Consider the following 17,505-nt stretch of genomic DNA (forward strand, 5'->3'; position numbering starts at 1 on the left):
AATGAATTTATTAAACGACGAAGACGAACACGAAACAACACTTGGAATAATTACAAAATAACAAAACAAACGAAGACAGACCTGAACTAGAGAACTTACAAATAACACGAAGAACGTACGAACAGGTATAGACTACAAACCAAAACGCTACAGTCCCGTGTGGTACAAACATACATACAGACACGGAAGACAACCACCCACAAACAAACAGTGTGAACACCCTACCTTCATATGGTTCCCAATCAGAGGAAACGACAAACACCTGTCTCTGATTGAGAACCATATAAGGCTAATTACCAATGGCCTAAACATAGAAACACAAAACATAGAATGCCCACCCCAACTCACGCCCTGACCAACTAAACACATACAAAAATAACAGACAACAGGTCAGGAACGTGACACATATTTAAATAAAGGTTAAAAATATTAAAAAATATATATATATGGGAGACAAGCCTATACACAATCTATATACACATATACCATTTACCACATAGAAGCGAAATATTTTTACAATTTAATTATAGGTGTCCCTTTTTCTTTTATTCCAGCCTTTATCTAAATATTCCGCAAACGGGAATACACAATGGACAAAACACATTTCAGTTTCTCCTCATCACTCAGCCACATAATGCCAGGGTACTATCATCACGCAGCCACATAATGCCAGGGTACTATCATCACTCAGCCACATAATGCCAGGGTACTATCATCACTCAGCCACATAATGCCAGGGTACTATCATCACTCAGCCACATAATGCCAGGGTACTATCATCACTCAGCCACATAATGCCAGGGTACTATCATCACTCAGCCACATAATGCCAGGGTACTATCATCACTCAGCCACATAATGCCAGGGTACTATCATCACTCAGCCACATAATGCCATGGTGCTATCATCACTCAGCCACATAATGCCAGGGTACTATCATCACTCAGCCACATAATGCCAGGGTACTATCATCACTCAGCCACATAATGCCAGGGTACTATCATCACACAGCCACATAATGCCAGGGTACTATCATCACTCAGCCACATAATGCCAGGGTACTATCATCACTCAGCCACATAATGCCAGGGTACTATCATTCGTGTTTAGTGATGGTAGTCAAATTAATTCTTATAATTTATTTAGCAGACGCTTTTATCCAAAGAGAGTTACAGTCATGCATACATACATTTTACACATTTACATTTTACGTTTTCAATGTTTCTATGGCGTTATGCTAATTGTCTTTCAAGTTGAATGTTAACACTTGTTTCCTAATGACATCGATAGTAACTCATATCCATTCTTCATTATCTCTCCTTGCATGACGCAGATGTGGACCTACAGCACATTCTGCCGTTAGGCCTACAAGAGCATACTGAGCCCTGTGTAGACTCTAGAGAGAGCTACAACACAGCTTCCCAGCGATCAACCGGCTTCCCACAATGACAGTGATGGAATTAATTCATCATTGCCAGCCTGCAGGCGTCTGGCCCACACCGACGTGTCTCACACTGCATTCTGATTGAATGAGCAGCTCTGCTTCCAAATGTGAACGTTATGATAAGTGGTACGAAGAAAGAGAACTGCTCAATGGTCAAATTCTCACCTCTGATGTCTATTTACAATCTACTGACCCTGGAACTGACCCTGTATATAGCTACTGACCCTGGAACTGACCCTGTATATAGCTACTGACCCTGGAACTGACCCTGTATATAGCTACTGACCCTGGAACTGACCCTGTATATAGCTACTGACCCTGGAACTGATCCTGCATATAGCTACTGACCCTGTAACCGACCCTGTATATAGCTACTGACCCTGGAACTGACCCTGTATATAGCTACTGACCCTGTATATAGCTACTGACCCTGTATATAGCTACTGACCCTGTATATAGCTACTGACCATGGAACTGACCCTGTATATAGCTACTGACCCTGGAACTGACCCTGTATATAGCTACTGACCCTGTATATAGCTACTGACCCTGGAACTGTCCCTGTATATAGCTTACTTACTCTCTCCTGTTCTTCTTATTTCTATTTCTCATGTGTTTTTACTCTACTTGTCTTCTATGTAATGTTTTATAGTACTACTGCATTGTTGAGAAAGAGCAAGAAAGGCATTCATTGTACTAGGCATCAATGTACTAGTGCACGTGACAATAAACACTTGACACTTTGTGGAAACTACTAATGGGTTCCGGGTAAAACAACATTTTAAGATAATTGTTCAATACATTTCCAGTTACTGAGAAAAAATGGTTGTTTACAGAGGAATTACCACTCGTGAAACTGAATAGCATTTGTTTGTATCCAAATGAATTAGCTTCTGAAAGCCACCACATGTGGATAAATAAATTATAATTGACTTATATGGCATCTCAAGCAGACTGAAAACCTCTAATGATCTCTTTTTCCACTCAAGCAGAGTGAATGTCTGGGGAAATAGTGACGAATGTCACAACAACTTTGATGCACTGCTCCTCCTACGTTTGGGGAAAAAAGTGACACATGACCTTATTTCACACTTCAGAGTGACGCTGGCTTTTTAGAAATGCTATGCAACCCTGAAAATGTCCCCTCATACTAATAGACTTATACATTTCTGCTTCGTTCTCAGATGGCAGAGAACCACCTTATGGGCGGGAATGGCCCATTACAGTTGAAAAGATTCAATTTTCTGTTTAATTGGGCCTGATTGCGGATGATGGTTTGTGCTATTTGCAACCCCTGGTCTGCCAAGGTCCCCGGATATTTGATTACATTTATTTGGCAGTGGTCGTTGGGCTAATTAACTGAATTCATTAAATGAATGACTGGTGCCCCGCATTCCAAATACCACTGCTGCTTCAGCAACCTCTTACTGCCAGCAGCTAATAGCACTGCCGCTAACGGTATCTATAGCTAGGCTAGCGGCCAATCAACTGCCCTTGCCGGCGCCATTCTGCTAGCTGACAACTGAAGCCAAGCAGGGGCTGGATTTGACACGGAGTGTTTGGATTGAAGATTGTTTGGTGAACAGTTTTTGTCCCTGTTGGTAGTGGGGTTGATGGGCCAGTCAACCCACCAATGGGTGCGTTAGTCTTCCCACCAAGCTACTGTGTTCTGTAGGGCCCCATCATGATCTTGGCACTAGTTATCAAACATCCCATGGAACCTTAGGCAAGAGTCTATGTACCCAACCTGTCTTAAACCACAGTGTCTTCCTATGTAACCAGCCTGTCATAAACCACAGTGTCTGTCTATGTAACAACCTGTCATAAACCACAGTGTCTGTCTATGTAACCAACCTGTCATAAACCACAGTGTCTGTCTATGTAACAACCTGTCATAAACCACAGTGTCTGTCTATGTAACAACCTGTCATAAACCACAGTGTCTGTCTATGTAACCAACCTGTCATAAACCTCAGTGTCTGTCTATGTAACCAACCTGTCATAAACCACAGTGTCTGTCTATGTAACAACCTGTCATAAACCACAGTGTCTGTCTATGTACCCAACCTGTCATAAACCACAGTGTCTGTCTATGTAACCAACCTGTCATAAACCTCAGGGTCTGTCTATGTAACCAACCTGTCATAAACCACAGTGTCTGTCTATGTAACCAACCTGTCATAAACCACAGTGTCTGTCTATGTAACAACCTGTCATAAACCACAGTGTCTGTCTATGTACCCAACCTGTCATAAACCACAGTGCCTGTCTATGTAACCAACCTGTCATAAACCACAGTGTCTGTCTATGTAACCAACCTGTCATAAACCAGTGTCTGTCTATGTAACAACCTGTCATAAACCACAGTGTCTGTCTATGTAACAACCTGTCATAAACCACAGTGTCTGTCTATGTAACAACCTGTCATAAACCACAGTGTCTGTCTATGTAACCAACCTGTCATAAACCACAGTGTCTGTCTATGTAACCAACCTGTCATAAACCACAGTGTCTGTCTATGTAACAACCTGTCATAAACTACAGTGTCTGTCTATGTAACAACCTGTCATAAACCACAGTGTCTGTCTATGTAACCAACCTGTCATAAACCACAGTGTCTGTCTATGTACCCAACCTGTCATAAACCACAGTGTCTGTCTATGTAACAACCTGTCATAAACCACAGTGTCTGTCTATGTAACAACCTGTCATAAACCACAGTGTCTGTCTATGTAACCAACATGTCATAAACTACATTGTCTGTCTATGTAACCAACCTGTCATAAACCACAGTGTCTGTCTATGTAACCAACCTGTCATAAACCACAGTGTCTGTCTATGTAACAACCTGTCATAAACCACAGTATCTGTCTATGTAACAACCTGTCATAAACCACAGTGTCTGTCTATGTAACCAATCTGTCATAAACCACAGTGTCTGTCTATGTAACCAACCTGTCATAAACCACAGTGTCTGTCTATGTAACAAACCTGTCATAAACCACAGTGTCTGTCTATGTAACAACCTGTCATAAACCAGTGTCTGTCTATGTAACCAACCTGTCATAAACCACAGTGTCTGTCTATGTAACAACCTGTCATAAACCACAGTGTCTGTCTATGTAACAACCTGTCATAAACCACAGTGTCTGTCTATGTAACAACCTGTCATAAACCACCGTGTCTGTCTATGTAACCAATCTGTCATAAACCACAGTGTCTGTCTATGTACCCAACCTGTCATAAACCACAGTGTCTGTCTATGTAAGAACCTGTCATAAACCACAGTGTCTGTCTATGTAACCAACCTGTCATAAACCACAATGTCTGTCTATGTACCCAAACTGTCATAAAGTACAGTGTCTGTCTATGTAACCAACCTGTCATAAACCACAGTGTCTGTCTATGTAACCAACCTGTCATAAACCACAGTGTCTGTCTATGTAACCAACCTGTCATAAACCACAGTGTCTGTCTATGTAACCAACATGTCATAAACCACAGTGTCTGTCTATGTAACAACCTGTCATAAACCACAGTGTCTGTCTATGTACCCATCCTGTCATAAACTACAGTGTCTGTCTATGTAACCAACCTGTCATAAACCACAGTGTCTGCCTATGTAACAACCTGTCATAAACCACAGTGTCTGTCTATGTAACCAACCTGTCATAAACCACAGTGTCTGTCTATGTAACCAACCTGTCATAAACCACAGTGTCTGTCTATGTAACCAATCTGTCATAAACCACAGTGTCTGTCTATGTAACAACCTGTCATAAACCACAGTGTCTGTCTATGTAACAACCTGTCATAAACCACAGTGTCTGTCTATGTAACAACCTGTCATAAACCACAGTGTCTGTCTATGTAACCAACCTGTCATAAACCACAGTGTCTGTCTATGTAACAACCTGTCATAAACCACAGTGTCTGTCTATGTAACAACCTGTCATAAACCACCGTGTCTGTCTATGTAACCAACCTGTCATAAACCACAGTGTCTGTCTATGTAACCAACCTGTCATAAACCACAGTGTCTGTCTATGTAACAACCTGTCATAAACCACAGTGTCTGTCTATGTAACAACCTGTCATAAACCAGTGTCTGTCTATGTAACAACCTGTCATAAACCACAGTGTCTGTCTATGTAACAACCTGTCATAAACCACAGTGTCTGTCTATGTACCCATCCTGTCATAAACCACAGTGTCTGTCTATGTAACAACCTGTCATAAACCACAGTGTCTGTCTATGTAACAACCTGTCATAAACCACAGTGTCTGTCTATGTAACAACCTGTCATAAACCACAGTGTCTGTCTATGTAACAACCTGTCATAAACCACAGTGTCTGTCTATGTAACAACCTGTCATAAACCACAGTGTCTGTCTATGTACCCAACCTGTCATAAACCACAGTGTCTGTCTATGTACCCAACCTGTCATAAACCACAGTGCCTGTCTATGTAACCAACCTGTCATAAACCACAGTGTCTGTCTATGTAACCAACATGTCATAAACCACAGTGTCTGTCTATGTAACAACCTGTCATAAACCACAGTGTCTGTCTATGTAACCAACCTGTCATAAATCACAGTGTCTGTCTATGTAACAACCTGTCATAAACCACAGTGTCTGTCTATGTAACCAACATGTCATAAACCACAGTGTCTGTCTATGTAACAACCTGTCATAAACCACAGTGTCTGTCTATGTACCCAACCTGTCATAAACCACAGTGTCTGTCTATGTAACAACCTGTCATAAACCACAGTGTCTGTCTATGTAACAACCTGTCATAAACCACAGTGTCTGTCTATGTACCCAACCTGTCATAAACCACAGTGTCTGTCTATGTAACAACCTGTCATAAACCACAGTGTCTGTCTATGTACCCAACCTGTCATAAACCACAGTGTCTATCTATGTAACAACCTGTCATAAACCACAGTGTCTATCTATGTAACAACCTGTCATAAACCACAGGGTCTGTCTATGTAACCAACCTGTCATAAACCAAAGTGTCTGTCTACGTAACAACCTGTCATAAAGCACAGTGTCTGTCTATGTAACCAACCTGGGCTCTCATATAGTATCATTCCATCAGATAAGCCACTTAAAAAGCAGTATACTATAATAGCTAGCTGATTAGGGATGGGTACCGAAACCCGGTATTAAACGGGCCCCGGGGCTAAATTATGAAAGACTGTAGTATCGATAAGCGCCGATGTTATCCGTTCTGCTTTCGGTACTGGAGAAATTAAGAAAAATACATTTCCTATTTATTATTGCTACATAAACGTTATCCTGTACATTTCATCTCACCAACCGTTTCTAATTTGCAATAAGATGAAGAAATTCGTATATGAAGCATTTTCGATATTCCCAATCAAGAAGAGAGATCTCTCTGGCGCAGAGACTGTCTCCCACACGCTACAGCACGCACGCACGCACAGAGACACACACACGCACGCACACACACACACACACACACACACACACACACACACACACACACACACACACACACACACACACACACACACACACACACACACACACACACACACACACACACACACACACACACACACACACACACACACACACACACACACACACACACACACACACACACAGAAGAAAGACCCTGCTCTTAATTAGTGACGATGGCAGAGAGAACTAAACGTTCAAAAGCGTGGTTACACATCACCGGAGTCAATGCTGACAATGTTCGTTGCCACAAGTGCAACAAGACATTTTGCTTGTAAGGGCGGAAAACATGAGCAATCTGTCCCAACATCTATGGAAAGTGCATCATGCACAGGCAGAGAAACAGTTTGACTGCCGAGCTCGTAGTTCATCTCTCGTTGTCTGATCTCCGTTAGGTATGTATGCTAGCAGCCTAGAGCCCCCACACACAGAGTTAACTAGATTATGTGAACATGGGTTCATGATCAAAAGGAACCATTAGCCAGTTGATTGTTTAGCTATGGGTGCGTTCAGAAATTCAATCACCCATTTAAAGGATTTTGCAACGTTTTTGTTAAAGTTTCATCTACAATGAACCAACCCACTCCTTCCTCTATTACCGCTGGTCCAAGCCAAAGACAAGCCCAAAGCCCCTTCACGCTGGCAGCTAGTGGGAGGATGACTGAGGAGAGGGTGAATGAGTGCCCCCTAGCCGTGACCAAGGTCATAGTGAAAGGCCTACACCCCTTTGCAACAGTGGAGTCCAAGGGCTTTAGGTAACAGTCTGTCAGTATATACTGAGTTGTATTCATGTTTAGGACATAGTAGTATAAAAGGGCTGTATGTTAATCTCATCACTCCACAATACACAACAACACAATAATTCAATAATGATAATTCAACACATGAAAACTATATATTTTTTTCTGTAGGAAGATGAGCAAGGCACTCAAACCCAAATATACCTCTCCCTCCAGGAGTTACCTCAGTGACACATTCATTCCTACCTGGTGTGGTGTAAAAAAGGGCAATGTGATCACTGAGCTGAAGGACGTGCCAAAGCTGGCCATCACATCAGACGGGTGGACCAGCCTCTGTCAGGACCACTATCTCACTGTTACAGTGCACTACACAAGCCAGAACAGTGTAAAACAGAAGGTCCTCCACACCAGGACAGTGTAAAACAGAAGGTCATCCAGGACAGTGTAAAACAGAAGGTCCTGCACACCAGGACAGTGTAAAACAGAAGGTCCTCCACACCAGGACAGTGTAAAACAGAAGGTCCTCCACACCAGGACAGTGTAAAACAGAAGATCCTCCACACCAGGACAGTGTAAAACAGAAGGTCATCCAGGACAGTGTAAAACAGAAGGTCCTCCACACCAGGACAGTGTAAAACAGAAGGTCCTCCACACCAGGACAGTGTAAAACAGAAGATCCTCCACACCAGGACAGTGTAAAACAGAAGGTCATCCAGGACAGTGTAAAACAGAAGGTCCTCCACACCAGGACAGTGTAAAACAGAAGGTCCTCCACACCAGGACAGTGTAAAACAGAAGGTCATCCAGGACAGTGTAAAACAGAAGGTCCTCCACACCAGGACAGTGTAAAACAGAAGGTCCTCCACACCAGGACAGTGTAAAACAGAAGATCCTCCACACCAGGACAGTGTAAAACAGAAGGTCCTCCACACCAGGACAGTGTAAAACAGAAGGTCCTCCACACCAGGACAGTGTAAAACAGAAGGTCCTCTACACCAGGGCAGTGTAAAACAGAAGGTCCTCCACACAGGGCAGTGTAAAACAGAAGGTCCTCCACACCAGGGCAGTGTAAAACAGAAGGTCTTCCACACCAGGACAGTGTAAAACAGAAGGTCCTCCACACCAGGGCAGTGTAAAACAGAAGGTCCTCCACACCAGGACAGTGTAAAACAGAAGATCCTCCACACCAGGACAGTGTAAAACAGAAGGTCCTCCACACCAGGACAGTGTAAAACAGAAGGTCCTCCACACCAGGACAGTGTAAAACAGAAGGTCCTCTACACCAGGGCAGTGTAAAACAGAAGGTCCTCCACACAGGGCAGTGTAAAACAGAAGGTCCTCCACACCAGGGCAGTGTAAAACAGAAGGTCTTCCACACCAGAACAGTGTAAAACAGAAGGTCCTCCACACCAGGGCAGTGTAAAACAGAAGGTCCTGCACACCAGGGCAGTGTAAAACAGAAGGTCCTCCACACCAGGGCAGTGTAAAACAGAAGGTCCTCCACACCAGGGCAGTGTAAAACAGAAGGTCCTCCACACCAGGGCAGTGTAAAACAGAAGGTCCTCCACACCAGGACAGTGTAAAACAGAAGGTCCTCCACACCAGGGCAGTGTAAAACAGAAGGTCCTCCACACCAGGACAGTGTAAAACAGAAGGTCCTCCACACCAGGGCAGTGTACAACAGAAGGTCCTCCACACCAGGACAGTGTAAAACAGAAGGTCAATGTACAAATTGCAAACTGGCGAAGTAGTGGCAGAGGAGATCTCAGACATTCTGGAAGAGTTTGAGATAGAGCAGAGCAAGACTGTAGCTGTGACTGTTGATAATGCTGGCAATATGGATGTTGCCATCAAGAGGCTGCACAATCCTAAAAATAGGATGCTTTGCGCACACTGAATCTGGCAGTGCAGAAAATCTACTAAATTACTTCCATTGATAAATGGTCAGCCTGAATCAGAGCAGTGGTCGTGTGGTTCCAGAGATCCTCGATGTCCAAAACAGTATTGAAGGAATGGCAGCAGCTCCTTGGTAAGAAGCCAGCTCAATCTATTGAAGTATTGTTTTGAAATTCCCACATTTAGCAATTTAATTAAATATTCAAGTGTGCGGTAATTAAATGTATGTTGTTTTTTGTTGTTGTTGTGGGCCCAATAGATCAGCCGGTCACGGACAGCAGACGGAACGTACAGACGCCCAGCGGGAGGGAGGGGAGTGGGCTCTGCACGTAGCGCCTGCTCAATGTCCGCGTCCAGCTCCCACACTACCGGCGCCACCAGGCAGGAGGCCGGGAGTATGGGGGTGGGATCCCTGGGCCGCTCATCTGTGTCATACAGCCGGAACAGTGCGTCTGCCTGAACGTTCTGGGAGCCTGGTCTGTAAGAGAGGGAAAACACAAAACGTGTGGAAAAACATGGCCCACCTTGCCTGGCGAAGATTCAGTCTCCTCGCCGCCCGGATGTACTCCAGATTGCGGTGGTCAGTCCAGATGAGAAAGGGTTGTTTAGCCCCCTCAAGCCAATGTCTCCACGCCTTCAAAGCCTTGATGACAGCCAACAGGTCCCAGTCCCCCACGTCATAGTTTCGGTGGCGTACCCGAGGGCTGAGAGAGCACGGCTCCTATCCCAGCCTCGGACACGTCCACCGACACTATGAATGCCAAAGAGGAATCCGGATGGGCCAGCACGGGAGCCGAGGTAAACAGAGCCCTCAGATGACCAAAAGCCCTGTCCGCCTCAGCCGACCACTGCAAACGTACCAGTCCCCCCTTCAGCAGTGAGGTAATGGGAGCCGCTACCTGACCAAAACCCCGGATAAACCTCCGGTAGTAATTGGCAAACCCTAGGAACCGCTGCACCTCCTTTACCGTGGTGGGAGTCGGCCAATTACGCACAGCTGAAATGCGGCTACTCTCCATCTCCACCCGAGGTGGAAATGCGATACCCTAGGAAGGAGACGCTGGAAGAACAGGCATTTCTCAGCTTTGACGTACAGGTCTTGCTCCAACAGTTTACCAAGCACCCTGCGCACCAGGGACACATGCTTGGCGCGTGTAGCGGAGAATATCAGAATGTCATCAATATACACCACTACACCCTGCCCGTGCAGATCCCTGAAAATCTTGTCTACGAAGGCTTTGAAGACTGATGGAGCATTCATCTACCCGTTCGGCATGAAAAGGTACTCATAATACCCTGAGGTAGTACTGAACGCCGTCTTCCACTCGTCTCGAAGACTGCCCGGAAGCGGCGGGTGAAATCCTCGAAATGGTCCAGCGCCGCATCTCCTTCTCCCCACATGGCGCTGGCCCACTCTAGGGCTTACCCCGAAAGGCACCAGACGAGGGCGGACACCTTCTCACGGCCCGAACTAGCCAGGTAGAGATCCAGCTGTAACAGGAAACCCTGGCAGCGTGCAGCCGTCCCATCATACTCCTGGGGAAGGGCGAGACAAATCCCACTGGGACCGGGTGCAGGGGGGGTGAGTAGTGGAGACCCTGGTTGTGCTGGTGGAGGCGCTGGAGGAACTCCCTGTCTCTCCCAGCGGTCCATGGTTTGGACGACGCGGTCCATTGCGGCGCCGAGATGATGGAGCATCGCCGCGTGCTCCCGGATGCGCTCCTCGACCCCTATACCAGGGGCACCTGCTCCTGCTGACTCCATATTGTGGGTGTGAAATTCTGTCAAACGGTTGGGTGTAGCTGGTCGATGGAAGTCAGGCGCAGGAGAGCAGAGATGAGTGGACAAAGCCCTTTACTCAGGCAATTATCAAAACAGGACACAACCGCGTCACAAACAACAAATGCCCAAAGAACAAGTGCGGCAGCACAAAGTACACACAACCAAGTAAAAAGTACCGGCTGCCACAAAGCAGCCGGAAGCGAACCAACCTGACAATAAACAATTTCACACACAGACATGGGGGGGAACATAGGGTTATATACACGACAAGTAATGAGGGAATGTAAACCAGGTATGTGGGAAAACAAGACAAAACAAATGGAAAATGAAAGGTGGATCGGCGATGGCCAGAAGACCATTGACGTCGACCGCCGAACGCCGCCCGAACAAGGAGAGAAACCGACTTTGGTGGAAGTCGTGACAGATAAAGCAGTATACTATAATTGCTAGCAGATAAAGCAGTATACTATAATGGCTAGCTGATAAAGCAGTATACTATTATAGCTAGCTGATAAAGCAGTATACTATATTAGCTAGCTGATAAAGCAGTATTTTATTATAGCTAGCTGATAAAGCAGTACACTATAATGGCTAGCTGATAAAGCAGTATACTATAATGGCTAGCTGATAAAGCAGTATACTATTATAGCTAGCTGATAAAGCAGTATACTATATTAGCTAGCTGATAAAGCAGTATACTATAATGGCTAGCTGATAAAGCAGTATACTATTATAGCTAGCTGATAAAGCAGTATACTATAATGGCTAGCTGATAAAGCAGTATACTATTATAGCTAGCTGATAAAGCAGTATACTATAATGGCTAGCTGATAAAGCAGTATACTGTAATGGCTAGCTGAGAAAGCAGTATACTATAATGGCTAGCTGATAAAGCAGTATACTATTATAGCTAGCTGATAAAGCAGTATACTATAATGGCTAGCTGATAAATCAGTATACTATAATGGCTAGCTGATAAAGCAGTATACTATTATAGCTAGCTGATAAAGCAGTATACTATAATGGCTAGCTGATAAAGCAGTATACTATTATAGCTAGCTGATAAAGCAGTATACTATAATGGCTAGCTGATAAAGCAGTATACTATTATAGCTAGCTGATAAAGCAGTATACTATTATAGCTAGCTGATAAAGCAGTATACTATAATGGCTAGCTGATAAAGCAGTATACTATTATAGTGTCACGTTCCTGACCTGTTTTCTGTATGTGTTAGTTGGTCAGGACGTGAGTTTGGGTGGGCAGTCTATGTTTTCTGTTTCTATGTTGGTTTTGGGTGACCTGATATGGCTCTCAATTAGAGGCAGGTGTTTTTCATTTCCTCTGATTGAGAGTCATATTAAGGTAGGTGTGTTCACACTGTTTGTTTGTGGGTGATTGTCTTCCGTGTCAGTGTCTGCGCACCACACGGGACTGTTTTCGGTTTGTTTTGTACATCGTTCTTTTGTGTAGTCTATTTTCCCTGTTCGTGCGTTCTTCGTGTTATTTGTAAGTTCGTATTGTTCAGGTCTGTCTACACATTCGTTTTTTTATTTTGTAGTTTAGTCAAGTATAGTTCGTGTCATTGTTTCGTCGTGTCTAATAAATCATTATGTATTCAACACCCGCTGCGTTTTGGTTCAATCCATGCTCCTCCTCATCCGAGGAGGAATCTGACAACGATCGTTACATATAGCTAGCTGATAAAGCAGTATACTATAATGGCTAGCTGATAAAGCAGTATACTATTATAGCTAGCTGTTAAAGCAGTATACTAGTATAGCTAGCTGATAAAGCAGTATACTATAATGGCTAGCTGATAAAGCAGTATACTATTATAGCTAGCTGATAAAGCAGTATACTATAATGGCTAGCTGATAAAGCAGTATACTATAATGGCTAGCTGATAAAGCAGTATACTATTATAGCTAGCTGATAAAGCAGTAAACTATATTAGCTAGCTGATAAAGCAGTATACTATATTAGCTAGCTGATAAAGCAGTATACTATAATGGCTAGCTGATAAAGCAGTATACTATAATGGCTAGCTGATAAAGCAGTATACTATAATGGCTAGCTGCTTAAAAGGACCACAATGGAAATTAGTCCCAGACTTTATTGTGTGTTATCCTCGATGATTTTACTCATGTGAATGTATGGCCTTTTCAAGTTTTATTTGGGCTTTTTTTGTAAAATATTTAAATGAATAAACTAAACTATTCCCATTTCTTCTCCATCTTAGTGTGCTGGTGCAAAATGGCTGTAGTTAGTTGACTGACATCCCCTCACCCCCCAAAGCAAACACAGGCCCAATAATATATGTCATTTAGCAGACACTTTTATCCAAAGCCACCTTCAGTCAAGCTTGCTTAGATTGTACACACTGGTGGTACAGGGAATCGAACCGACTGTCCTGGCGTTGTAAGCGCCATTGCTCTATTAACTGAGCTACAGAGGACCACAATGTGGTCATTTCTCGCCTTCCATCCTGAAACCTCTACAAGCCCCACTCTGTGTTGTATGTAAATGTAGAGTTTACATGACATTATACAGGATGTGGTTTGCGTTTGAGCTGAAGCCTTTCTGCAAACAGCCGTTGACGATGGGGCAAACGTAGACTCCAGGCATAAGGACCAGGATCAAGAGCATCAGCAGTAAAGATCAGCAACATGTCCACGCATCGGGAGAGAAGATCAGGCTCAACAACGCATAGGAGACACATGGGGGTCAATGACATGCATTACAAATAAACACAGATTGAATGGAATGAGGAGAACAGAGCGTTCAGTCCATCCAGGCTTACCACTGATCTACAGTGGGGATATGGTGTTTGAAGGACGAAAGGACATGTTATTGACAGCCTTGTAAAGAATAGTGATTTAGATTAATTTTTTAAAATAATCAATTATCCTCAATCTTTGACAGACTACAACAATGGTCTGAACAAAGTCCTCCAAAGCATGAGACTGTAACAATAAACTGGTATATCCAATATTGTGACAGAAATGTGACATGGTTATATGTTCTGCGGCTAGGCCATAATACATAGGCAATTTTTCGGGCAATGTTGCTGCAAAAAAAATTCATACATTTTTTTAATAATCTGTGTAATTTTGATAGGCAGGGCTACCTATTGGGCAATTTTTAGGAATCGTCCAATCAGAGCGCATATATTGGTCATGTGATCAGTCTGCCATTCTAAAATATTTTGGAAAACATGACAACCGTTTTTGAGCTCAAGTGAGAGAAAATCAACTCCTGTTTTGGAGTGAAATGTTGGCCATTCACGTTTTAAATGTTTCCGTACTACAATACTTGATCATGATACGTTAATAAATACGTACTGTGTTCAGTTAGTCATGTTTAATTGTCAAAAATATCTGGGGTGCATGCCAATCGATTAGCACGCTAACCGAAACCTATGCTAAGTCAATGGGACAAACAGGCTAATTCGCTAGCTAGCTAGCCATGTAGATTTTACATGTAGTTTTTTGGAAGGTACACCAGCTGATGTCACCAAGTAGGCCGAAACACCAACACCTAAACAGCTCTACATTTCCGGGGGTCTTTTCAAACTGCTCTCACACTAAAAGGGCATTCTCATCATTTTCAATTTCACAGTATTATTCTAACCTCATAGTGTGGAAATATATATAAAACACGGGGAAATCATGTTTTTGACTGCACTGCGCCTTTAACAAACCATTGGCTGACACTTTTAACAAGGATATGAAATATAGCTGCTGTATTGTCTCGTTATGATAAATTATTTAATGTTTAAATCAAATATAGATGGTCCCAATGACTAATTTCTAATTCATCAAAGTTTATTAATGCATTTAGTTTACTTTTAATCCTGTCAACATTTAGATCATGGAACAACGTAACATTAGCACACAATTACACTGTTCGGCTTCTACGAATTCCGCAGACTTCCTGGGAGATGTAAGACCAAGGGAAAAGCACTGCTGCATTCTCGCTCTCCAACCACGGTGCATGAATTGAGGAGCAAATTGAGGAACACAGGAGATTCAACTAATGTTTGAGGACAATGGAGGTAAATAAAAAAAACATCCTTATAGTTAAAAGAGATGTAAGGTCACCATGGATTTTCTTCACAAAGTGATGAAGGCTGATCTGTACGATTAGATGTGCTGATGTTATCAGTTTATCTAGTGGATATATGTGTAGCGGACATGCGTCGGGTACATGGTTGCTCATGGTAGCCCTGCCTTTGACTTCAAAATCAGTGTCAGTCCTTGGCCCAAAAGCTCATTTCCTCTTGGTCTAACGGTCAAGATGTTCCTATCTCATGTGGAGGACCAGGCTTCTGATCCCATCCGTGACATATAGGCTCACTACGGGTAACTGCCAAAATAAAGGGAACACTGTAGAACACACACTTACTGTAGAAGGTCATAGGAGGTAGTTGGGCCACCACGAGCCAGAACAGCTTCAATGCACCTTGGCATAGATTCTACAAGTGTCTGGAACTCTATTGGAAGGACCATTCTTCCACAAGAAATTCCGTAATTTGGTGTTTTGTTTATCGTGGTGGAAAACGCTGTCTCAGGTGTTGCTACAGAATCTCTCATAAGTGTTCAATTGGATTGAGCTCTGGTGACTGAGACGGCCATGGAAAATGGTTTACATTGTTTTCATGCTCATCAAACCATTTAGTGACCACTCATGCTCTGTGCATGGGGGCATTGTCATCCTATGGGGGCATAGCCATGGTAACCAAAATAATGGCCTGCCCAGCATTTCTATGCATGATGGGATATTAATTGCTTGATTAACTCAGGAACCACACCTGCATGGAAGCACCTGCTATCAATATACTTTGTTTCTCTCATTTACTCAAGTCTGTCCATTATTTTGCCAGTTATATAGTTGGCAATGGCTATGCTGCAATATGCAACATATAATGGGAGTTAGTTACAGTGTATTCTAGGAAGAGAGATGACAGTGTATTCTAGGAGGAGAGAGGACAGTGTATTCTAGGAAGACAGAGGACAGTGTATTCTAGGAAGACAGAGGACAGTGTATTCTAGGAAGAGAGAGGACAGTGTATTCTAGGAAGAGAGAGGACAGTGTATTCTAGGAAGAGAGAGGACAGTGTATTCTAGGAAGAGAGAGGACAGTGTATTCTAGGAAGACAGTGTACAGTGTATTCTAGAAAGAGAGAGGACAGTGTATTCTAGGAAGACAGAGGACAGTGTATTCTAGGAAGACAGATGACAGTGTATTCTAGGAAGACAGAGGACAGTGTATTCTAGGAAGACAGAGGACAGTGTATTCTAGGAAGACAGAGGACAGTGTATTCTAGGAAGACAGAGGACAGTGCATTCTAGGAAGAGAGAGGACAGTGTATTCTAGGAAGAGAGAGGACAGTGTATTCTAGGAAGAGAGAGGACAGTGTATTCTAGGAAGAGAGAGGACAGTGTATTCTAGGAAGAGAGAGGACAGTGTATTCTAGGAAGAGAGAAGACAGTGTATTCTAGGAAGAGAGAGGACAGTGTATTCTAGGAAGAGAGAGGACAGTGTATTCTAGGAAGAGAGAGGACAGTGTATTCTAGGAAGACAGAGGACAGTGTATTCTAGGAAGACAGAGGACAGTGTATTCTAGGAAGAGAGAGGACAGTGTATTCTAGGAGGAGAGAGGACAGTGTATTCTAGGAAGACAGAGGACAGTGTATTCTAGAAAGAGAGAGGACAGTGTATTCTAGGAAGACAGAGGACAGTGTATTCTAGGAAGACAGAGGACAGTGTATTCTAGGAAGACAGAGGACAGTGTATTCTAGGAAGAGAGAGGACAGTGTATTCTAGGAAGACAGAGGACAGTGTATTCTAGGAAGACAGAGGACAGTGTATTCTAGGAAGACAGAGGACAGTGTATTCTAGGAAGAGAGAGGACAGTGTATTCTAGGAAGAGAGAGGACAGTGTATTCTAGAAAGAGAGAGGACAGTGTATTCCAGGAAGACATAGGACAGTGTATTCTAGGAAGACATAGGACAGTGTATTCTAGGAAGAGAGAGGACAGTGTATTCTAGGAAGAGAGAGGACAGTGTATTCTAGGAAGAGAGAGGACAGTGTATTCTAGGAAGACAGAGGACAGTGTATTCTAGGAAGACAGAGGACAGTGTA

Source organism: Salvelinus fontinalis, chromosome 35 (assembly GCF_029448725.1).
Source record: "Salvelinus fontinalis isolate EN_2023a chromosome 35, ASM2944872v1, whole genome shotgun sequence".
Taxonomy (NCBI): Eukaryota; Metazoa; Chordata; class Actinopteri; order Salmoniformes; family Salmonidae; genus Salvelinus; species Salvelinus fontinalis.